We start from the raw sequence: 23,903 nt of genomic DNA on the forward strand, positions 1-23,903 counted from the left end.
AGTAAGACTTTTCATCAATAAAGTAGCAGGTCAGTCAGCTTAGGTTTGGGTGGGATAGTTGGACAGAGTATTTCGCCTGGTGTTTGGGAAACTGGGAGGATGGGTGAAGCTGAATCTTCCACCTGCTGCGGACATCTTCTGCTAGGTGGGAACAGGGACATCTCTCCTCACTCGAGCCACAGCAGTATGGGGCCGTGCGTAAGTTTCGAGTTGGTCTATTTGCCAAAAGCAGTGAGAATGGTTCATCCCTTCCTCCCCTACCCCTGCCCTCTCCTGCACTCTCTCGCTCTCTGTCATTTTTCACAAGGCAGTTCCATCAGGATCAAGGTCACCACGGCCTCGTTAAATCTTTTTCTTTCCACACGTGATGCCTGACCTGCTGAATATTTCTGTGTTCCATTTTTATTTTTAGCTGGCCAGCTCTTGTGGTCCAGCACAGACTAAATGGCTTGTTGTGTCATAAATTTTCTATGATTCACTTGACTGTAGACTCTGTTTTGGTGTGGATATTAGCATTATTTAAAAATAGTGGGGAAATTATAGATATTAAGTTTAATCTGGAGTAAATATTATGATTAGAATTTGGCATTGTGGACCCAGAGAGAAGACTAGCGTTCAGCTCATTTTTGAAAAGTTTGTTATGAACTTTTGCAGGAACTTAACTGCAACTTTTCTTTGTCACAATTCCACATGAGGGGAAAACTGGATAAACACCTCAAGGAAAAGGAAATAGGATGTTAGACTTCCAATGACGAAGACGAGGAGGGTGTATTGGTGTGTGACGGTTACCCATTTCTGCAGTGAAGCAAAATATTGCAGATGCTGGAAAGCTGAAATAAATACAGAGAATGCTGGAAACACACAATAGGAGGGGCCGTGGGTGCGGAGGGAGAAAGCAGTTGGGCGGCATGGTTGCCGTAGTGGTTACAGCGCCAGAGTCCCAGCACTGCAGTAAGGAGTTTCTACCTTCTCCCCTTGTCTGAATGGGTTTCCCCTGGATGCTCTGGGTCCTTCCCACCCTTCAAAACATATGAGAGTTGTGGGTTAATTGGGTGTAATTGGGCAGCATGGGCCTCTTACTGTGGTGTATGTCTTAATTTAAAATTTTAATAAAAGTTTACTTTCCAGATCCGCCTGTTGTTACGCTGTACGTTCAATGAAATAATAATACACCCACTCAATTTGTTCTGATCTTGATTTCCTTCCTAGAATCGGCTTTAAAACCTCTTAAGGTTTATCCTTGCTCTTTCATCCTTTGCTTCTGTTTATAAATCCTGTCTGCATTTTAATAGCCTGATTAATTTGCTGACCTTCCTGTTTGCCAATTATGCCTGCTGCAGGTACTTAATGATTCATGTGCTGTGAAAGTGGGATCAGAAAACAACCTCTGACTGTGCCTTTGAGTTCTGTTTTTCCAAGTTGCAATAATTCCTTGAGTTCCATTTTCCCTTCCTCTGACATTTCCAGTATTATTTTCTGATTTGCAGATGAACGGCTTTGTGTGGGCAAGTCAAAAGTGGGTGCTGAGTACTGCTCGGGGGTTCAGCAAGAGTCAGGACAGCAAAGGTTGAGTTCATGAGGCAAAAAGTATTAACTCAACAGCTGGATGGATCATCAGAGAATTTACATGCGGTGGCAAATGAGGTCAGAGGTTTGCATCCACTTATTTCTGCCAGCTTGTTGCCAATTTGCTGCTTCACTGATCAGACAAATTCTGAGGTCAGACCATTAGATTCCAGTTTGCTCCATACTTCAGAAGCTCAGTGGCTCTTTGAGTCAGCCATAGCCACGTTGAATGAGTCAGTTTTAACCACTGGGCCTTCTTCAGTTTCGGGATACAGGAACAACGGTAAGCCCGATGTTTATTGCCGATCCCTGTTTGCCCTTGTGAATGAAAGCAGTAGTGAGCCATCTTCTTGTGTAGCTAGTCCACAGTGGTGTTGGATGCGGAGTTCCTGGCTTTGGACGACTTGGTAACATATGAAGAAGTACTGTATGTATGAATGTAATAGTTGATACCGTGGAAATGTCGACCCCAACCCCCCCCCCCCCCATATTTGGCCACGGCCACCTACCCACCTGAACTCCTGGCTGCCCACCCATCCAAGCTCCTGGCCACCCCCATATATGGACTTACCACCAGGTCTCAACCTTCTGCCCGCCCACTTGAGCTCCCGATCGACTCAGGTCAAAAATAGTACGCATTTAATAGTCGACCCCCTAAATTTTATCCTAATAACTGGTCCACAAAATTCGACTATTACACGCGTAATTGTCCCGAATCACAGTGGTGGGTGAGATGAAGGGGAACCGGTGGGTGGTGATGTTCCATACCAAGGGCTTTACCGTACTCAAGTGACATCCTGGTGAAATCTAAATTTAAAATCCTTCACAGATTTGTGAAGGTACAACCTTCTCTCATTCTAAAGTTTGAATGCATTATAAATACATTACTGATTGGCATTCTCACTCAGTGAGACTGCCAGATGCTGGTATAAGACTTGGTACAATGTGGTGTGCAAGATGCACTCATATTTTTCTTTGCAGGTTGGACACGTTGTGAGAGAAACACAGTTGATATTGCCTCTGCCTGTCTATTCCTGATCTGGTAGCATTGGGTACGCGCAAACTAAATGTTCAGGTTCTCAACCAAGTGATTTGTAACAATACACTCATTCTTCCTCATTAGTTCTTCCATCACCCATGGGGGTGGTTACTGAATCAGTATGAATTGGAAACTTTAATGCCTTCTCATTGGCGATCAAAACGGGCCATCTCAACAATGCATTGTTAGCCTACTTGCCCACTCGCTACGCAGCCATGACTGTGCGGCCAGGATCAATCCCAATGGCGTCTACAAATTTGCGCCAATGATGCCACGGTTGTCAGCAGGGTGGAGATAGATCAGCTACTTGAGTGGTGCCTTGCACTCAGTGTTAGCAAAACCAAGGACTTCAGGTAGGAGAAATCAGGAGAAAATGAACCAGCAGTGGAAAGGGTTACAACATCCTGGGTGTCAGCATCTCTGAGAATTTGTCCTGGGGCCTCCATGTCGATGTAATCATGAAGAAGGCTCTGCAGCAGCTACACTTCTTGAGGAGTTTGAGGAGGGTTGGTTTGTCACCAAAGACTTCCAAATTTCTACAGCTGTGCAGTGAGGAGCATTCTGACTGGTGGCATCACTGAGTGGTACAGAGATGCCAGTGCAGGGGAGAATAAAAAAAAGCCACAGAGCATTGTGAACTCAGACATCACGGGCATCAGTTTACTTCATCAGGGACATGTACAAGAGGCGGTGTCTTAAGATAGCAGCCTCTATCCCTAACCACCCTTTTCTCACTGCTACCATTGGGAAGGAGGTGCAGGAGCCTGAAGACGAACACCCAGCGGCACAAGGACAGCTTCCTCCCCTCTGCCATCAGATTCCCGAATGGACAATGAACTACAGACACTACCTCACTTTCTCTTATTTTTGCACTAATGTATTTATTTTTAAATGTAATTTTGCACCCTGATGCTGCCAAGAAACATGTTTATGACAATAAATTCTGATTAGCTTTCCTGCAGCAGAGGTCTCTTTCACAGGCAGGCACGTGGTTTGCACGATACAAGAGATATTGTGTCAAATCCTCTGCTGCCTTCTCTTCCAGGAATGTCGAGGGCTGGACAAAATGTAACAAGTCTATTCATTAAATGTGGAGGAGGGATGGGGCTTAAAGAATTTACTTAGCTGGAGCTAATTTTGCAATTTAACATAATCACGTCTCGGCCAACACAGATGTTAACTTGATGCATTGTGTGGTGACAGATCTTCGGAGCAGACTGAAACATAAGGCCTTTTCACATCGCATTTGTAAAATGGAGATTCCTCAGAAGTTTTCCCGGACCACCCTCCCCCTGTGGTGTGAAGAGCCAAATGGCTGAGCAGGGAATCCTCGTGACATCACCGTGTGTGTGCTGTGTCACGTAGGCAATTAAAATTCAAATTAAAGGATACTTACCACCTGACAACAGTGGGCCGCTTCAACACATTGTGGGATGAATGGCCATCCTTGCTAAGCATAATCCCTCCCGCCATGTATTTCCCAGAGCGGTTCCAGCTGCGTGAGGGATTATGGGAAATGAAGTCGACCATTCATCCCGCATTGTGCCACCGTCGTGATATGCTGAACTGTGGGGGGGTGGGGGGGGGTCGTAGCGCGAGGGTGGGGGAAGGGTACCTGGGGGGAGGGAGCGAGGGGCAGGTGAGCGAGCAATGGACGCGGGTGAGGGATAATGACAAATGAAGTCGGCCATTCATCCTGCATTGTGCCGCCATCACGATGTCCCGAAGCACGCGGGGGGGGGGGGGGAACGAGGAGCAGGCGGTGACCAAAGGACGGGGTGGTGAACTTGTGTAATACGTCATCAGTCGGGGGTGGGACTCCCCCTAAATTTCCAGGGAGAGCATATTCCCGGGAATTTGGACCATGGCGTGAAAGGCCCGGGAGGTCCTGAATTCCCGTGAATTTCTCCAGGACAAAATAGGGTCACCGCTCCCCTGCGGTGTGAAAACGGCTATTGTATTTTCCCCCTTTCCACGACCCCTCGCCCATCCCTCTCCAACCACACACCTACCTCAAAAACAAAAGAACAAATTAACATATTGCAGTGGTTTCAAATGACCCACTTTAAGTTCGGAAATTCTCAATTTCAGGTCCTTGTCAGTAATTTATATCTGGATTTAACTTAATTTAGACAGACAGCACAGTAACAGGCCATTTCGGCCCATGGGTCCATGTCGCCTAATTGACACCCAAACAACCTACACCCCCCGGTAGGTTTTTGAACGGTGGGCGAAAATTGGAGCCCCCAAAGGAAACCCACGCAGACACATGGAAAATGTACAAAATCCTTACGGAGAACACGGGATTCGAACCATAGTCCCGATCGCTGGTGATGAAAAGGCATTGCGTTAGACTGAAATTGAATATGACCTATGTGAACGTTATTTTCATCAGCTTGCTGTCTATACTTGGTTCAGTTTCTTTCATTATATTGAAAACAATGACAACTTTTACATTAATACTAATATTGAGAGTGAGGAGGAATAAAGTCAACACCATCGAGTCTTAAGCAAATAGAATTCATAACTGGCAACGGACAAGTAACAAAGCTGGCAAATAGCAGCTGGATGAAATTAAGCACAGAAATGTTAGTTCAATCCAGGTTTGAATAATGCAATGTGGGTTAAAAGTCGAGGACACAGAAGCAGCAAAGTGCTTTCCAGGTGCCATCATTTTGCAGTTGAGTGTCCAACTCTGGGCCCTCCCTTCTGGGAGGGTGACAAGGCCTGGCAGAGGTTGCAGGTGTGGTTTTGTAGAATGGTGTTGTGCTGTCGAGTTTTTCAGCTAACTTCGATGATGACACAAAGGGAAGCAGGAAGATAGAACTTGAAGAGGGCACAGAGGCTACAGAAAAACATAGAAAGGCCCAAGTTTTTTTTTCTGCGTTCTTGAGGTTACTCGGGTATCTTCTTGGTTTATATTATCTTTTGGATTATTTCTGTGATCCATTTGTAACCATTGTTATTCTGTTGTGTTTTATTTTTTTTTCTAACTAGTACGTGTTTGTTGATTTATTGTTTTGAGGGGTGGGGGGAGGGGGAAAGTGATATAATATACCCTGTAAAAGGGGATGAATGTTCTATGTAGTTTGAAATGCAGGAGTCTGTAACATCAAAAAAAAAATTAAAAAAAAAGACATAAAAAAGCTCTGGAAATAGGCAGAGGTTTAACAAATGGTATAGAGGTATCCCCCACTATGGAACCTTTCGGAGGCCGAAATGGTTTAAAGCAAAGAAGCGATTACCATTGATTTCTATGGGAAAATTTTTTGAGCACTCCCAGTACCAAAAAAAACCCACCAAATAACACCTAAAATGTAAAATAAAGTAAAAGCAGGAATGATCTGATAAAATAGTAATATATACAGTGTAGTTACATTTACCAGAATTGGGAAAACAGCAGTGCTCACAGACACCATTCAAAGCGATGGCGGCTTGATGCTGGGGTGCAGTTCCTGGGGGAAGGAGCTTGGCAGTGCCACTCTCACTACTCGGGGTGCGCGCTGCCTCTATAACCGCTCACTGCAAAACAAATGTTGAATGCTATTTTCGCTCTTCGCCTTTTTTCGTAAAAGCGAAAATCCTCTTCCGATTCATTTCGGTTGACAAAAGCAATGCAGGTCTTTCGTTAACGTGACGTGGCGCAAAGCGAACATTTGAAAAGTGAGTGGGGGGGGGGTACCTGTATAACAAAGGAAATTGTGACACCGTCCTTTATGGCAGGAAAAAAAAAACATTTTTATTCTATTGCCTGCCCACATTTTTCTCAAACGTTGAAGGGCTCAAGCCCGAAATGTTGGTGATGTATCTTTATCTTTGCTATATCAAGTGCGCTGTTTGACCTTCTGAGTTTCTCCAGCATTTTATTTTTAAAATAAGGAAGAAGTTTATTATTGGGATGGTGTAAGTTGTAGAGCAGAGGCCCCCCAAACTTTTTAGACCCTCGACCACTTCATGGAATCCTTGATCCCTCATCGACCCTCAGGAATGTACAAATAAACAAACAAATAATAATGATTAAGTAGATGATTAAGCAGTTTACATCAGTGAGGGACACTGCATCCCACGCCCTGCGAGACTGTTGTTCTGCATCCCCTCTACCCTGTGATTATCCCTCATGAAATATAGGGACACTAAAAAGGAAAAACTTTCTGTCATTGAGAAATGTACAAAATATTGAATATAATATTGGAATCCAACATAAAAGTGTTCAAAGTGACCAAAGTCAGTGGGAATACATGATAAATGAATATGCTACAGGAATTACAGGAAAGTGCACAGAGGGGAAAATCTGCTGCCATTTGGTGCAAATGTCGTAACTACGACATGATTCATTTCCCTTTCACCAAATGCTCTCCAACACTCCTAGCCAAAAAAAAGGAGAGAGAGAAAGAGAGAGAACTCCGCTTGCCATCATTTGGCACGGGCTTTCTCTGGGCTAGTTGTCGCCGCTGGGCAGGAAATGACGCGGCCGGGATACTCGGCCTAGCATTGCCACACCCAGATTTTAGTTATATAGTTGAAAATAAAGCTAAGGCTAAGCTAAAATGTTTTAAAAATGTTACAAGAAGGACTATAATACTAACGATGAATAATATAATTAATACGTTTATTGAGTATTTTTTTTTAAATGGAGCATATGAGTAAAGTAAATCCGTCATTGTCTTGCATTGTCTTGTGAACAACTAATAATAAATTATTATCATTATGTTTCCATAAATAGAATATAAAATAAATAGACAATAAAAACTAATCAGAAATGTGTAACAGCAAGTTGTATCTTATATATTTTTATTTATTATACGAGCGTCAGCTTTCGACTCCAAAAGTTCAATTGACCAACTCCCCCTCCCCCCAGCATTTATTGGCCCCCAGGCATTTATCGATCCCTTAGATGGTCCCAATCGACCCCCACCAGGGGTCGATAGCGACCACTTTGGAGATCCCTGATGTCGAGCAATCCCAGTGCATGACTTGCAGGTAGTTCATTGGGAAAGCTAATGTTCTTGTTGGGAAGACCTGGGAGCATTGCATGAAACAACATCAGCCATGAGTGAGACCATATCTGGAAAACCTATTGCTCCCCTTTACTTATGGAAGGATAGTTGTTAACCTTGAACCCAGTCAAGCGTATGATTACAGCAGGTTAAGATTTACTGTCAGAGTAAATACATTATATCACAAACAACCCAGAGATTCTTCTTTCTGCGGGCCAGGCAGAATTTCTACTTGTCGGTTGTGCAAAAAAATTTCAAGAAAAGGTATGTATACCAAAGGGAGAAATGTAAGCAAGAAAGAAATGCAAATAAATGGTACAGTACAAAATAAATATTTAATAATAAATAAAGTGCAAAAGTAAGAATCCTTAAATGAGTCCCTGATTGAGTTTATTGTTGAGTCTGCTGGTGGAGAGTTAACAGCTGTTGCTGCACCTGGTGGGGCGAGTCTGGTGTCACCTTGACCTCTTTCCTGACGGCAGCAGCAAGAACAGCACGTGCGCTGGGTGAGGCGGATCCCTGATGATTCCTGCTGCCCTCTGACGGCGGTGTTCCCTGTACATGTTCCTGATGATGGGGACAATTTTGCCTGCGACATCCTGGGCTGTGTCCGTGACCTTTCGCAGGGCTTTCCACTCGGAGGTATGGTTCCGCCGTACCAGGCTGTGACGTAGAAGTTTACCAAGGTTTTCAATGTCATACCAAACATCTGCAAACTCTGGAGAAAACAGAGGTACTGACCAGCTTTCATCAGAATGATATTCATGTGTTGGGTCCAGGAAAGCCCTCTGATATAACTCCCAGGGTCTCTCATCAGTAAAAGATGATCTTGCAAACCTACCTCATCATAGTCCTTCACTTGTTTTAACCATGGCTATTCCCCGACATATGTCCGAGTTCCGTTCTGACTGACTGGTCGTATCTCAAAATGGACGTAAGTTGGAAGCACGTTACCATGGCAGGTAGAAGTCATAAGTCGAGTCATGTTCAATTCCAAATCGAATGTCTTCCTCAGCTTCTAGCCAGATCTATCAGCGGGGGATGGGTTTGTCCTCTTGCTCGCCATCTTCTTTGTCGAGCTTACCAAATAGCAACTGAGAGATGGTCACTATTGCGCACATGCAGCTGGGTTTTTTTTCAGTTGAATGTATGGATGGTTGTAAGGCACGTAGGTTGTAAGTCGGGGAGAGACTGTACTTCTCTCAGTAATATTGCATGATTGTTTTTGTGCTATTGTACTTCAGCGTGAAAAGCAGTTTTTTAGTGCATATTTGCTCTATGTGACAATAAATAGTTCACCTCAGTAATGCAGTTTGGAGAAAATTTACTAAACTAAGAGTTGGAATGGGCAAGTTGTCTTATGAGGAAAGGTTGGACTGACTTGGCCTCTATCCATTACAGTTCAAAAAAGTGAGAGGCGAGTTGATTGAAATGTGTAAGACAGTGGTTCTCAACCTTTTTATTTCCACTCACATCCCACTTTAAGCATTCCCTATGCCATTGGTGCTCTGTGATTAGTAAGAGATTACTTAAGGTGGGATGTGAGTGGGAAGGGAAGGTTGAGAATCACTGCTCTAGACCCAATTGTTACTGATATATTTTGCTTGAGAAAAATTGTAATTGGCCCATTTCGTTTGGAGTTATGAAACCGTGCACATAACGAATCAATTAGGGACGATTAAAACAGTGGTTTTCAAACTTTTTCTTTCCACCCACACATCACCTTTAGTTATCCCTTACTAATCACTATGGCATAGGGAATACTTAAAAGTAGAATGCGAGTGGAAAGAAAGTGTTTGAAAACTGTTGTTCTAAACCCTTCCTATCTATAGATCTGTCCTAATGCCTTTTGAATATCATAATTTGACCAGCATCCATAGCTTTCGTTGGCAAATGCACATTATTATGCCTCTCATAAATCTTTCCCCTCTTACCTTAAACCACAGTTCTTCAATGAAATCAAAGTGAAGGTCTGGAAAGATCTTGCCGCATGAAAGTTGGGAGTCTTTGTGATCTTGACCCCCCCCCCCCCCCCCCATGGACAGAGATGCCCAGGATGGCCAGAGACCATTTAGTAGCATTTTGCATCTCTCAGAGATAGTAATTCAAACCTGAGTATATATTGTTCACCAGAGTGGTCCTCGTATCAACATCTCACAACGGGCTTTTCACATATGGACATTTCCCTTTCTATTGTCCTGTGGTCCTCAGTCCAAGCAGGCCACTTAGGCACCCATTGCATGAACATGCCCAAGGTAAATTCTGGAGGGAACTCTTCTGTCAGCACACTTAATCTGATGCTGGGAAAAAGGCAGGCACTCCAAAGTGATCAGGCCCAGTCTTGCAGTAAATGTTATTTCAGCATCAGGAGAGCCCATTGTGGTAAGGGTTCAGCCATGGTCTTATTAAATATCTGTGCAGATACAGAGGGACAAAAGGCCTACTCCTGTCTTTGGGGGACACCGGAGACAGCAAATGCAGGAATCTGGAGCAGAAAGCAAACTGGGCAAAAGACAAAAGTTTGCAGGCACCATGGTTGAATTAAAAACACAATGCTGGAGCAACTCAGCAGGTCAAACAGCAGAGATAAAGATGCATAACCAGAGTTTTGGGCTTGGACCCTTCATTAAGGTATGAGCAATATATGGGCAGACATCTGAACAGAATGATGGGGGGAGGGCAAGGCAGGGGAGGAGCACAGTCCCACAGCCAGGAGGTCATAGGTGGATAAGGGAGGGAGGGCACATCAGCAAACATGGGGAGGAGGGATGGCTCTGTGAATAGACGGAAGGAGGTGGAGAACTGGTGGTAGGAAGGGAAAGGGAAGGGAGGGAGAGTTGGCTAGCAGAAACCAGAGTAGTCGGAAGACCCTGGTGGGTCAGGCAGTCTTTCTACCTGAAACGTTGACCTTCCACTTGCCTCCACAGATGTGTCTTGATCTGCTGAGTTCTTCCAGCTGATTTTTTTTTTGTTTTGTTTTGTTTCCTTGTTGCTGCCTCTTGTGTTCACAAAGTTGCCATGTGTGACCATGCAGTAATCTTACAGTCTTCCTCCAGGATTATCTATACAGGTCCCAAGGTAGGGCTCGATCTATAATCACATTAGGGGCAGCGTGTTTAGCTTAGCAGTTAGCGCAACACTGTACCAGCGGCCCTAACCTGGGTTCAACTCTGTGTCTGTCTGTGAGGAACCTCTGTGTCTTCCCTTATCTGCGTGGGTTTCCTCTGGGTGCTCCAGTCTCCTCCCACTGTTCAAAACATACTGCGGGGTTGTAGGTTAATTGGGTATAATATGGTGGCACAGGCTCATGGGCCGGAAGGCCCTGTTACTGTGTTGTATGTACGTACATCTAAACAAAGTTGTCTTCTGTCGTGCCTCAATGACATGATAGATAAAAAAAATGTTTGCATATTTTTCATGTTATTTCTCCAAATATTTTGAAGGAAGAATATCGTGGTGTTATCATTTATACACTAAACTGTGCATACATGTGAAGTGTTATTGTATAGACTGCAGCCATCTCCCACGTGAAGTCTAAAGTTCTATCATTTAATTTCAGTAACTATTAAACCTATTGACAACAGAAAGAAAGCTGTGGAGTATTAGAAATTCCTCCCTGCATTGAAGCCGTGTACGTGCTATGGAAAAATGTCAGTCTATTGTTCTCTGGCACTGAGACAAATTCTATTAACCATTGCAAAATGAAGCCAATTTGAGATGGTTCATGCACTTATTTTCACAGCTCATTATGGTCCTTGCCGTTCAGAGTCTGAAGCATGAAGTGTCAAGAGCACTGGCTTAGCCTGTGTCCAGATCGAGAAGTATCATTCTGCTAATATTTAAGCAGGATTTATTTGGTCAACATTGGTGTTGGTGGAAGGTTCTTTTGTATTATGTTTTGTACACACCACCAATTCACTTCACCATGGACGGTAAAACACTGTGCGATATCTTGAGAGCAGGAAAAATGCAAAATATAGCAAGCACTTGCTGAGAGAAATGAAACAAAGTTTTACGACAAAACAAAATCATTCTGTGCACTGAAGTGATTCAAGGAGCCAACTCACCAGATCCAACTGCGGGGCAGCAAGAGGCAGTTAATAAATGTAGGGCTTGCCAACATCCTACGAATAAATTAAAAAATTGGCAAAGTCAGAACAAATTGTAATCACATTGTGGGATGAAGCTTGGATATAAACAGCTTGTACCCAGTGCAAATGTGGTTGGGCAGTTCCAGCCCTGCAGCTTGAAGTGTTATGATGAGCCAGGCTCATCATAAGGCCAGGCTTTGGTTTAACCTGTTTAACAGTTGGGGACTAGCAAAAGTCGACCCCCTACTTTGGCTAAAGAGATTTGGAATTTTCCATACATCCCTTAGAAAAGTCGACCCTAGCCTCTCACCTCAGCCCCGGAGCTCCCTACGCCTCGAACGCGGACTCTCGCCCCGGCCGCCTGCCCATCAGAGCTCCTAACGCATTAAACACAGACTCTCACCTCAGCCCTGGCTGCCCGCCGATTGGAATTCCTGTCGAGCAAATACTTAACCTGGTCCTGAGCTTCCCCGTGGTAGGATGCGTGTTTTGACACACAGAATTTGTATTCTTTTTATTCTTTATTTGTGTAGAGATCTGTATGATATGATATTTTGGGCCACAAAAGTAGTCTCCATGGATGCCATAAATTTAACATTAAAAATGGTCTACAAAATTTGACTTTTACATGAGCATTTATGGTATATTCTTTGAGGCTACTTTTTACACTAAGCCTAATCTCTAACTGGAAAATAAATAAATATATTAGTGGTCACATCAACAGTAAATGATGAGTCCAAGTCTTTGTTTTCTTCTGATTGTAGGAGACAAGGAGCTGAGTGATTATAGACCCTGACTGGTAGCCACAAGATCAATTCAGATCCCACAATAACATGTTCTGATCTGGTACTTAGTAACTGATATTATTGTATTGGTAAGTCAGAGGCTTTTTATCATATGAGGAGGGTTTGACAGCTCTTGCCCTGTATTCTTTGGAATCTAGGAAAATGGGGAGGGAACTCACTGAAACCTTTCAAATGTTGAAAGGCGTAGACAGTGTAGATGCTCAAAGGTTGTTTCCCATGGCTGGAGAATCGCAGTCAAGAGGGCAGAACTTCAGGATTGAAGGGCGTCTGGTTAGAACAGAGATGCTTAGGAATTTCTTCAACCAGAGGGTGGTAAATCTGTGAAATTTGTGGCCACAGGTGGTGGTGAAGGCCAGATCATCGGGTGGTATTTAAGGCAGAGATTGATAGCCAGGGCATCAAAGGTTGTGGGGAGAAGGCCAGGCAGTGGACCTGAGTGCGAAAATGCATCAGCTCATGATTAAATGGCAGGGCAGACTCGATGGGCTGAATAACCTAATTCTGCTCCAATGATCTTATGACTACACATGAAGCATGAAAAAACTAACAGTTTCTCTCTCCACTGATGCTGTCTGACGAGCTGAGCATTTGCTGCATCGTTTTCCTGATCATGTTGCTTTTTAGTCTCCGCTTTCATAGAGAATAATTTAAGCAGGTAAAATTAGATTGAGTTATAAATTGTCCCTGAATTAACCCAGTGGCAGAGAGCTGACTGTTCTAGTTCCACTCCGAGGTTGACAATTCCTATTGGCTGCAGGTAACCAGCCAACATTTCAAGACCACAGAGACACAGCTACTTGCCTCACAGTTCCAGTGACATGGGTTCAGTCCCAACTCCCAGTGCTGCCTATATAGAGTTTGCATGCTCTCTTTGTCATTTCGGTATTTCACAATTTCAGTTTGAAATAATGCTAACGTAAACTAAGTCACATAATAATAAAAATACAAAGCTGGAGAAACTCAACAGATCAAACAGTGTACTTTACATCACAAAGTTCAAAATACATAGCCAACATTTAGGCCCTGAGCCCTTCATCGAGGTATAATCAAAATTTAGGCAGGTGCTTGAATAAAATGGTGGGGTAGGGGAGGGGCAGAGGAGGTCGTAGGTGGATAAGGTAGGGAGGGCACACCAGCAAACAGGGGAAAGGTGGGGGAGGGTGAATGGAGAGGGAAGGGAATGGAGAGCCGAAGGAAAGGAGACAGAGGGATGGGGAAGAGAGGGTGAACGGGGAGTGGTCCAGCAGAAACTGGAGAAGTCGATGTTAATGCCGTCCAGTTGGAGAGTGCCCAGATGGAATGTTAGGTATTGTTCCTCCAGTTTTGTGCTTTTACTTCAATCACGGTGTCTCGTTAAATAGATGGGGGAGAGCCAGTGGATGTGGTGTACCTGGACTTCCAAAAGGCCTTCGATAAGGTCCCGCATAAACGACTGGCTTCCAAAATCAAGACTCATGGGATTGGGGGCAAAGTATTGATGTAGATTGAGAACTGGCTGGCAGGTAGAAGACAGAGAGTTGGGATAAATAGCTCGTTTTCTGAGTGGCAGGCGGTGACCAGTGGGGTACCACAGGGATCTGTACTGGGACCCCAGCTGTTCACAATTTACATTAATGATCTGGATGAGGGGATTGGATGTAATATCTCCAAATTTGCAGATGACACTAAGCTAGGAGGGGTTGTGTGCACGGAAGAGGGGGTCAGGAAGCTCCAGTGTGATTTGGATAAATTGAGGGACTGGGCAGATCCATGGCAAATGCACTACAATGTGGATAAATGTGAGGTTATCCACTTTGGTAATACAAACCGGAGGACAGGTTACTATTTGAATGGCAATAGATTAAGAGATGGGAAAGTGCAGAGAGACCTAGGGGTACTTGTACATCAGTCTCTGAAGGCGAGCATGCATGTACAGCAGGCGGTTAAAAAGGCAAATGGTATGTTGGCCTTCATATCAAGAGGGTTTGAGTATAGGAACAAGGATACCTTACTGCAGCTGTACAGGGCCTTGGTGAGACCCCACCTGGAGTATTGTGTGCAGTTTTGGTCACCTTATCTAAGGAAGGATGTTCTTGTAATGGAGGGAGTGCAGAGGCGATTCATCAGGCTGATACCTGGAATGGCAGGAATGACTTATGAGGAAAGATTGCGCAAATTGGGATTGTACTCGCTGGAGTTTAGAAGATTGAGAGGGGATCTCATAGAGACCTATAAAATTCTGGCAGGACTGGACAGAATGGATGCAGATGGGGGATGTTTCCAAGGATGGGAAAATCCAGAACCCGGGGCCATGGTTTGAGGATAATAGGCAAACCATTTAGGAGCGAGATGAGGAGGAATTTCTTGACCCAGAGGGTGGTGAATCTGTGGAATTCATTGCCACAGAGGGCAGTAGAGGCAGGTTCATTAAATATATTTAAGAGGGAATTAGATCTATTTCTTCAGTATAAGGGTGTTAAAGGTTACGAAGAGAAGGCGGGGACGGGGAACTGAACTTTAAGATCAGCCATGATCTCGTTGAATGGCGGAGCAGGCTCGAAGGGTCGAATGACCTACTCCTGCACCTATCTTCTAAGTTTCTAAATAATAATAAGGCACGCTGAACTTGATTGAAATTTACTTGGGATTCCACGAAGGATGAAATCAGAATACTTATTTACATGGAGCATGGAGACTGTAAATTTGAAAATACAGAAGTTGGAAATACATCAGTCTGTTGTTATATTTTCAGTATTTAGTATGCTTAATTGATTATATTCCTTAATCATTTTAAGGACCAGTTATGAGAATTAAGGCATTGATCTCATTATGAATGGAGGTCCAAATCTGAGTACAGTCTGAAAGAGGTTAGTGAGAAGTAATCGGCATGTTTCTAAATTCCTTTGACAAGGGAACTGTGCCAGAAGACTCGAGGGAAAGAAATGTCGGAGCTGTTCCAAAAAAGGAGGGCGGTGGGGGGGGGAGGAAAGGAAAGAATGAAGTCCCTGAAGTCGTCTGTCAACAGTACAAGAATTATTGAAGACAGCTATTTGAGGTAAAGTAAATCCTAGAAAGGCACTGGGTGATTGGATAGTAAATCATGTTTAACTAACAAAGGAATTTTTAAGGCAAATGATATAAGATATTGGGAGCGTATGAATGGCAGCACAGTAAAATTCCAATAACCTGCTATGTGACCCTTTAGCAACTGGCTTACTAGGTCCACTTTACAACGCTCCTTTTAAACTTTCTGGGTCTTCGATCCCATTCACACACTGGGATGTTCGTTCCCATAATCCCATTCACTCACTAGGGCCCAAGTTCCCACGATCCCGTTCACTCACTGGGACCCTTTGTTTGCTCTCTCCCTGTCGATCAGTGGGGATCCTGGTTCCCTCTCTCCCTGTCGATCACTGGGGACCCTGGTTCCCTCTCTCCCTGTCATTCATTGGGGATCATGGTTCCCTCTCTCCCTGTCGATCACTGGGGACCCTGGTTCCCTCTCTCCCTGTCATTCACTGGGGATCCTGGTTCCCTCTCTCCCTGTCATTCACTGGGGATCCTGGTTCCCTCTCTCCCTGTCGATCACTGGGGATCCTGGTTCCCTCTCTCCCTGTCATTCATTGGGGATCCTGGTTCCCTCTCTCCCTGTTGTTCTCTGGGGATCTTGGTTCCCTCTCTCCCTGTCATTCACTGGGTATCCTGGTTCCCTCTCTCCCTGTCATTCTCTGGGGATCTTGGCTCTCCCTTTCCCTGTCATTCCCTGGGACTCTGATTCATGTACTCTCATTAAGCATTACTTCCACTCAACTAACCAGGGCCCTGGTCCCCACATTTTCTTTGATCTCACCAGGGCCCCAGATTTGATGGTCTCTTTAAACCATCTAATACTGTTTTCTATACTCCCTTTAAATTTACAGGGTTAACTGGATAATTTATGAATCTACCATGTATAACATGGAAAGAAGAGCATGAGTGTGTGCAGAAACTCTGCTAGTCTGACACCAATGAACTCCCAATGGTGTCAGATTAACAGTTTTAATATATAATAGAGTAAAACCAGCTGAAAAGGCTGTTAAGTGTTGCTCACGTGGTCTTGGGTTTGAGTGAAGTAAGTTGGCAGAAGAACAGTTGTGTTCCACAATCTTGTGATTTTTAACCTGTGACCAGGAGAAGTTATTAGCTTGGGGTCAATCATGTAGAATGTAGGAAAGAAACCTTTCAATGAGCAAAAATGCTCACTGACTTCAATGGAACTGAACCTGTGACAGAGAAGATACGCATAACTTAAATAGTCACCCACTGTTACACTGGTCTGATCTGAGACCATTTTATTCTCCCCATATTCCCATCAACTTCCTCAGGATTCTGTCACTCAGTGGCACACGAGTTAGAGCAGTCAATTAAGGTACCAACCCCCAGAAAGGGCTCGCAAACTGTACATAGAGAGTCTGGGTCGAGATCGAAGCTGGCTTGCGGAAGTTGTGAGGCAGCAGCTTTGCTGCAAACCTCAATTTTCCACGGTCTTCTGGTAAAAACTTTAATTTAGAGCAGGAATTAATTTGGAGCAGGGCACCAGAAATGGGAGGAACACCACTCCCCCCCCCTCCCCCCGTTGAGAAGGGGAAGCAGAGAAGACAAAACCCTACAGGGAAGGTTACCATGGCAGCGAACCAGCGAGGGGTTCAGGGGCTGAGGCTGCAGGCAACTTAAGGTCAGGGCACATGCTGCGGGCCACTGGGCCACATGCTGCGGGCCATATGCTGTGGGCTCATGGGACCCAGGTATTGGAGCTGGAATTTGAGAGGGTGCTGAGGGCAGGAAGGGCTCCTGAAGGGTCTCGGGCGCTGAAGGCTTCCAAATTGTGTCGGGAGGTTTGGATCTGGAGCTCGGGTCGCCGATGAATTGAGCAGGAGTCTGTACGGCTGCAGAGCCTGCAGGAGGCGAATTCACAGATTCTCAGTGTCTCTTTTGCTTTCTTAAAGTGAGGGGTGCCGGGCTACAGTAATGGCGATTCTTTGTCTGCCTTTGGGCAGATAGAAGGAAATTCTGTGTAATATTACCTTCTATAGACAATAAAGGAATTTATTTTGAAACTTTTATTTAACAAATGTCCATGCATGTAATTAATAAACTTTTATATAGATAAAATATTAATTAAATTTAAAATTACAACGATTACATGATGATTTAACCCCACCCTTACCATTCCCCTACCTTCCTCCTTGTACCTCCACCCTCAATGAGAAAAAAACATTTCATATGATATAGTATTATAGAAAATATAGAAAAAAGAGAAGACAGTTACCTGGATCAGCTCACACACTGGGGTCCTTCAGCATTTGTACAGTCATTCTTGGGGAATCTTAAGATCATTTTGTTTTTTTTCAGTAAGTACAGTAGTAGCTGCCCTCTGTTAAACAAATCCCAGATGTTGAGGGAAGACACACTATCTTTGGTTTTAATGAATTACCTTTTACTTAATCATTCCATTCATTGTGTAACCGTTAACATATGTATGCAACATCTTTAACTTATCAGAGGCGCCTTTGTGACTAACGCACTCACCTCAGATTGGAAGTGGACCTTGTGTAGGGAATGGGACAGAGGCTTCAGTGAATTAGGACTTCCCAGTATGTGGGGCCCAGTGTTGAATGCACTTTAAGTCAATTTCTATCCTTTTTTTTAGAAGAATACAAAAGGCCAGCTAGCAGTGGGGCGTTTTACCAGCGTTCACTCCTCAATCTTGCACTCAGTGTTAGCAAAACGAAGGAGCTGATTGTGAACTTTAGGACGGGGAAATCAGGAGACCCAAACCAGCCCCCTTGGGAAGGGTCCACAGTGGAGAGGATTTCAGTACCTTTGATGATCTGTCCTGGGTCCTCCATATCGATGCGATCACAAAGAAGGCTTGCCAGCAGCCTATATTTCGTGAGGAGTTTGAGGAGATTTGGTACGTCACCAAAGACTCTTGCAAATTTCGACAGGGAGCATCCTGACTGGTCGCGTCATTGGTGTCAATGCACAAGAGAGGAAAAGACGACTGAGAGTTATGAACTCTCATGGGCATTAATTTTCACTCTGTTAAGGATATCTTTAAGAGAAGGTGTCTTACAAAAGCTTCACCACCCAGACCATGCCTTTTTTCTCACTGTCACCATCAGGACGAACACCCAAAGGTATAAAAGCTGCTTCTTTCCCTCTGCCATCAAATTTCTGAATGAACAATGAACCACAGACACTATCTCAATTTCTCTTTTGTGTTAATTAATTTATTTAAAAAAAAATGTAATTTATAGCAATTTTGCACCTGCAATGAACAATAAATGTGGCGCAAAGTAACGAATTTCATGATGTGCTCGTGAAAATAAATTTTTTATCTGATTTATCACAGATCACATTGTAGTTTGTGCGAGCTCATTGTGCATGAAGGTCTGGCGTTGGTCCATTAGAAATCCCTCAGAAAAGTGTTGTAAGCTGGATGTGAATTCTATTTGAGTTCCTGTTTTTTGTAAATTTTATTTATTAATCAAAATGTCAGACAATATAAATACAAATAGATACATAATATTTGATCCCATGTAAACCCCCACTCCCCCAACCCTAGCCCTTGCAACCCCCCAAAAATAACTACCCCCCGCAAAAAAAACTACCCCCCCCCAAAAAAGAAAGGAAAGAATAGATAGATAGACAACTTTCAATTATTGCCATGGTTTACTGCAACCCCAATAACTGTGGGAAAGAAAAACGATTACAAATTCAAACCCATATATCTCGTATACGGGCTTCAAAATTTAACAAAGAATGGATAATTATTATGTAAATCAAATGTTATTTTTTTCCAGTGGAATACAAGACCTCATTTCCAAATGCCACCGTTGAATACTCAAATCAGTCTAATTTTTTCAAATTTGAGTTCCTTCTTTACTGAATTTAATTTAATAACTGATCTCTGCAACAGGAGTGAATTAAATTTGTTCTTTGATTTCATTTGACCCAGCAGTAAATATATTCCTGATTCTTTTCTGAAAAGGTCTCAGAGGCAGGTCCCAACCATGGCCGGCTATTGGAAATAGTCTTTCTCCGTAACCCAAACTACAGGAGGGAAAACAGCTTGCTGCGTTCTTCGAGAGTCTGTAAGCAATTGATCTGTGCCAACACTGCACAGTCTTAACTGCTCACACATTAAAAATGTCTAGAGCAAGAGGAGATAAATGAAATCTTAAATGAATACTTCTTGTCTGTGTTTACTGTGGAGAAAATGAAAGAAGTTGGGAATTCCGGGAGGAGAATAGAGATGTCTGGAAGCACATCCACATTACAGAAGGGGGATCCTGGCAGTTTTAAAGCACACAGAATTGGATTAATTTCCAGGGCCTGACGAAGTATATCCTCAGGCATTATGGGTGATACCAAACATTTTCCACTGAGACAGCCTTAAACCTAATGGTATGAACATTGCATTTTCTAATTTGAGGTATCCTCTATCTCCATCTGCTTCCACTGTTTCCAGATCTTCTCTAGTTACTCCTGTATTTTCCCCCTCTTCTACTCCCCCACACCTACTGTCCTATCACCTCTGGGCCCCTCCATCAGTTTATTTCCCCATTTATGTATATAATTTCACACCCTTCTCTCTCATCTTGATAAAGGGTCCAGATTCAAAATGTTGACCACCCATGGATGCTGTCTGACCTGCTGAGTTCCTCCAGCAATTTTTCATCTGCTGAAGACTCCAGCATCTGCAGCTTGGTTTCTCCCTCTCCCTGCCTCGTGGGGAGGTCAGATAGCATGAGAGTGAGATTGTAAGGAGGCCCAACATTCTATAAATGGCTCTCCCCAGACTCTTAACGATGCAGTACACCTCAATGCATTGACTAAAAAGCTTCAGTTAAATTGCAAGTAGCTACTGTACTTACAGTAAAGCATTTGTTTTTTTTAGACATACAGCACGGTAACAGGCCATTTCGGACCATGAGTCCATGCTGCCCAATTTACACCTAATTAACCTACACCCCCGGTACGTTTCGAGCTGTTGGAGGAGACCGAGCCCCTGTAGAAAACCCACACAGACATGGGGAGAACATACCAACTCCTTACAGTTAGTGCGGGATTTGAACCCCGGTCCCATTCACTGGTGTTTTAAATGCATGGTGTGAATCCCTACGCCACTGTGACTGCTCTGTGTCTATTCATTTTTCAATAGAACATAGAAATCTACAGCATTGAACAGGTCCTACAGCCCACAGTGTTGATAACCTGCCCAGACAACTGCCTGGAGTTTCCCAACTGCTTGAACCTCCATTTTCTCAGTTCCATTCACCTATCTAATAATCTCTTAAAAGATCCTATTGTACCACCTCCACCACTGTTGGTGGCAGCGCATTCCATGCACCCACCACTCTGTGTAAGAAACTGCTCACTAACATCTCCCTTTTACATACTTAAAACTACGCCCCTGGTGTTGGCCCTTTCAGCCCTAGGAATTAAGTCTGTGGCCGTCCAGACGATCAGTGCCTCTCATCTTATACACCTCTCTCAGGTCCACCCCTCATCCTCCATCGCTCCAAGTTCACTCAACCTTACTCATAAGGCATGCTCTCCAATCCAGGAAGCATCCTCGTAAATCTCCTCTTTGTAGCATTCACATCTTTCCTGTAATGAGGTGATCAGAATGGAACACAATGTTCCAAGTGGGATCTAACTCAGGCCTTATATAGCTGCAACTTTCCCTCACAGCTCTTGATCCCATGAAGGCCAACACACCATCCACCTTCTTAACAACACTATCAACCTGTGTAGTGGCTTTGAGTGTCTAATGGACACTGACCCAAAATACTTCAGTTTGTCCGCACTGCTCAGAGCCCTTCCATTAACAATACATTCTGTCTTCAATGTGACCTACCAAAATGAACCACCTTACAATTTTCTGTGTTAAGCTCCATCTGCCGCCTCTCAGTCCATCTCTTTTCACTGTCCCTTTACAATCTCTGGCAACCCTCCAGACTATCCACTGACTATCCACTATCAATCTGATCGATGGCATTTACCTGCGCTGTGTAAATTGACTTGCATTTTTAAACAGTAATTGGACTTCACTTTGTGGTGAGACCTCTTGGGATATCTGAGATTGTGATGTGTTCCAGATGTGTCCTTCCGTTTGTTTGCTTCACTGTACTAGTGTGTCTGGGAGGCAGGATATAATAAGATCCAAGCAATGTATCTGCAATCTTGGCATCTCAGCAGTTTAGCTCACCGCACGAGTCTTTGCGAAAGAACCTGTTTCGAGAGGTCGGGCTTGAAATTGGAGGCTATTCAGTGGCTCTGCTGAGAGGCTGCATTTTGACCAGGAAATTATATTGCCTATATTAGTTTTCCCTGACGCTTCCAATTCAATGCTGAGAAGAAGTGCTGCACTGTCAAATTATTTTGATGAAATATTAAAGAAGGCTCCTGCCTTCCCTCCCAGTTCATTTGAAAGCCTACCGCAGCTTTTATTTTGAGGAACAGGCCAACAAAAGATTTTCCTTCCTGAACACTTTTGGGTGTATTTTCTGGATTTTGAGCCGTTGACCACAAAAATCAGCTTTTTTAAAAAAAAATCCATCTATTAGATATAATCTATTTTTGTGAATTCCTGTAATATTTTAAGTCTATTTCAAGCACACAAAACCATGAAGTGCATTCATTTTCTGCATTCGCCCTTGGACATCTTCCCTGCTGATCTTGGTGCCAGTCAGTGATGAACATGGTGAAAGGTTTCACCAGGACATTGCAACCATGGAAAAGCCGTATCAGGGCAACTGGAATCCATCAATGCTGGCCGACTATTGTTGGACACAGACACGAGAGGCATCAGATGCTGAATACAAACGAAAATCAGTGGCAAAACATTTTTAGGTCAGTTGAATTAATGCAATATGTCAGCATCATTAGGCGATTTAAAAATGCTAAATTCAATACAAGTTAATTTATTGTTTCTCCATCTTCCTGTGTGATACAGCAAATCTGAAATTATCTTTGTTTTGAGCTTCATCTTTGGCTTGGCTTCGCGGACGAAGATTTATGGAGGGGGTAAAAGTCCACGTCAGCTGCAGGCTCGTTTGTGGCTGACCAGTCCGATGCGGGACAGGCAGACACGGTTGCAGCGGCTGCAGGGGAAAATTGGTTGGTTGGGGTTGGGTGTTGGGTTTTTCCTCCTTTGCCTTTTGTCAGTGAGGTGGGCTCTGCGGTCTTCTTCAAAGGAGGTTGCTGCCCGCCAAATTGTGAGGCGCCAAGATGCATGGTTTGAGGCGATATCAGCCCACTGGCGGTGGTCAATGTGGCAGGCACCAAGAGATTTCTTTAGGCAGTCTTTGTACCTTTTCTTTGGTGCACCTCTGTCACGGTGGCCAGTGGAGAGCTCGCCATATAACATGATCTTGGGAAGGCGATGGTCCTCCATTCTGGAGACGTGACCCACCCAGCGCAGCTGGATCTTCAGCAGCGTGGACTCGATGCTGTCGACCTCTGCCATCTCGAGTACTTCGACGTTAGGGATGAAAGCGCTCCAATGGATGTTGAGGATGGAGCGGAGACAACGCTGGTGGAAGCGTTCTAGGAGCCGTAGGTGATGCCGGTAGAGGACCCATGATTCGGAGCCGAACAGGAGTGTGGGTATGACAACGGCTCTGTATATTCTTATCTTTGTGAGGTTTTTCAGTTGGTTGTTTTTCCAGACTCTTTTGTGTAGTCTTCCAAAGGCGCTATTTGCCTTGGCGAGTCTGTTGTCTATCTCATTGTCAATCCTTGCATCTGATGAAATGGTGCAGCCAAGATAGGTAAACTGGTTGACCGTTTTGAGTTTTGTGTGCCCGATGGAGATGTGGGGGGGCTGGTAGTCATGGTGGGGAGCTGGCTGATGGAGGACCTCAGTTTTCTTCAGGCTGACTTCCAGGCCAAACATTTTGGCAGTTTCCGCAAAGCAGGACGTCAAGCGCTGAAGAGCTGGCTCTGAATGGGCAACTAAAGCGGCATCGTCTGCAAAGAGTAGTTCATGGACAAGTTTCTCTTGTGTCTTGGTGTGAGCTTGCAGGCGCCTCAGATTGAAGAGACTGCCATCCGTGCGGTACCGGATGTAAACAGCGTCTTCATTGTTTAGTTGTTTATCATAATCCTCAATATTTTTGAGAAGGCAAACCTCAAGTATAGAGAGAGAAATAGACACACACACACACACACACACACACACACACACACACACACACACACACACACACACACACACACACACACACACACACACACAATAGGTGGCATGGTTATTCAGTTGATACTTGCTGTGCGCAAATCAGTTGCTCCATTTTTAACATGATAATTATCTTGATTATTCTCATGTGTGCAGTCATGAAATGAAAAGCTTTGTTTTGCGTGTCACCCAGTCTTG

General features: G+C 44.0%; 1 protein-coding gene across 3 annotated transcripts in view; it reads left to right on the forward strand.

Moving 5' to 3' along the window:
* sema4ba (sema domain, immunoglobulin domain (Ig), transmembrane domain (TM) and short cytoplasmic domain, (semaphorin) 4Ba) overlaps positions 1–23,903 on the forward strand; it is a 314,544-nt gene that overhangs the window by 10,130 nt on the left and 280,511 nt on the right. Inside the window, exons 1-2 of one of the 3 annotated variants that reach the window (XM_069911430.1) lie at positions 15,473–15,533; positions 19,512–19,614. The exons of 1 other annotated variant lie outside the window; for it this stretch is intronic. The gene's annotated coding sequence lies outside the window, so the exon portion shown is untranslated. Of the gene's footprint in view, positions 1–15,472; positions 15,534–19,511; positions 19,615–23,903 lie in introns of those variants that run through there. One more of the 3 variants, XM_069911428.1, reaches the window with a different exon arrangement.

The sequence above is a fragment of the Narcine bancroftii genome, chromosome 14 (genome assembly GCF_036971445.1).
Source record: "Narcine bancroftii isolate sNarBan1 chromosome 14, sNarBan1.hap1, whole genome shotgun sequence".
Taxonomy (NCBI): Eukaryota; Metazoa; Chordata; class Chondrichthyes; order Torpediniformes; family Narcinidae; genus Narcine; species Narcine bancroftii.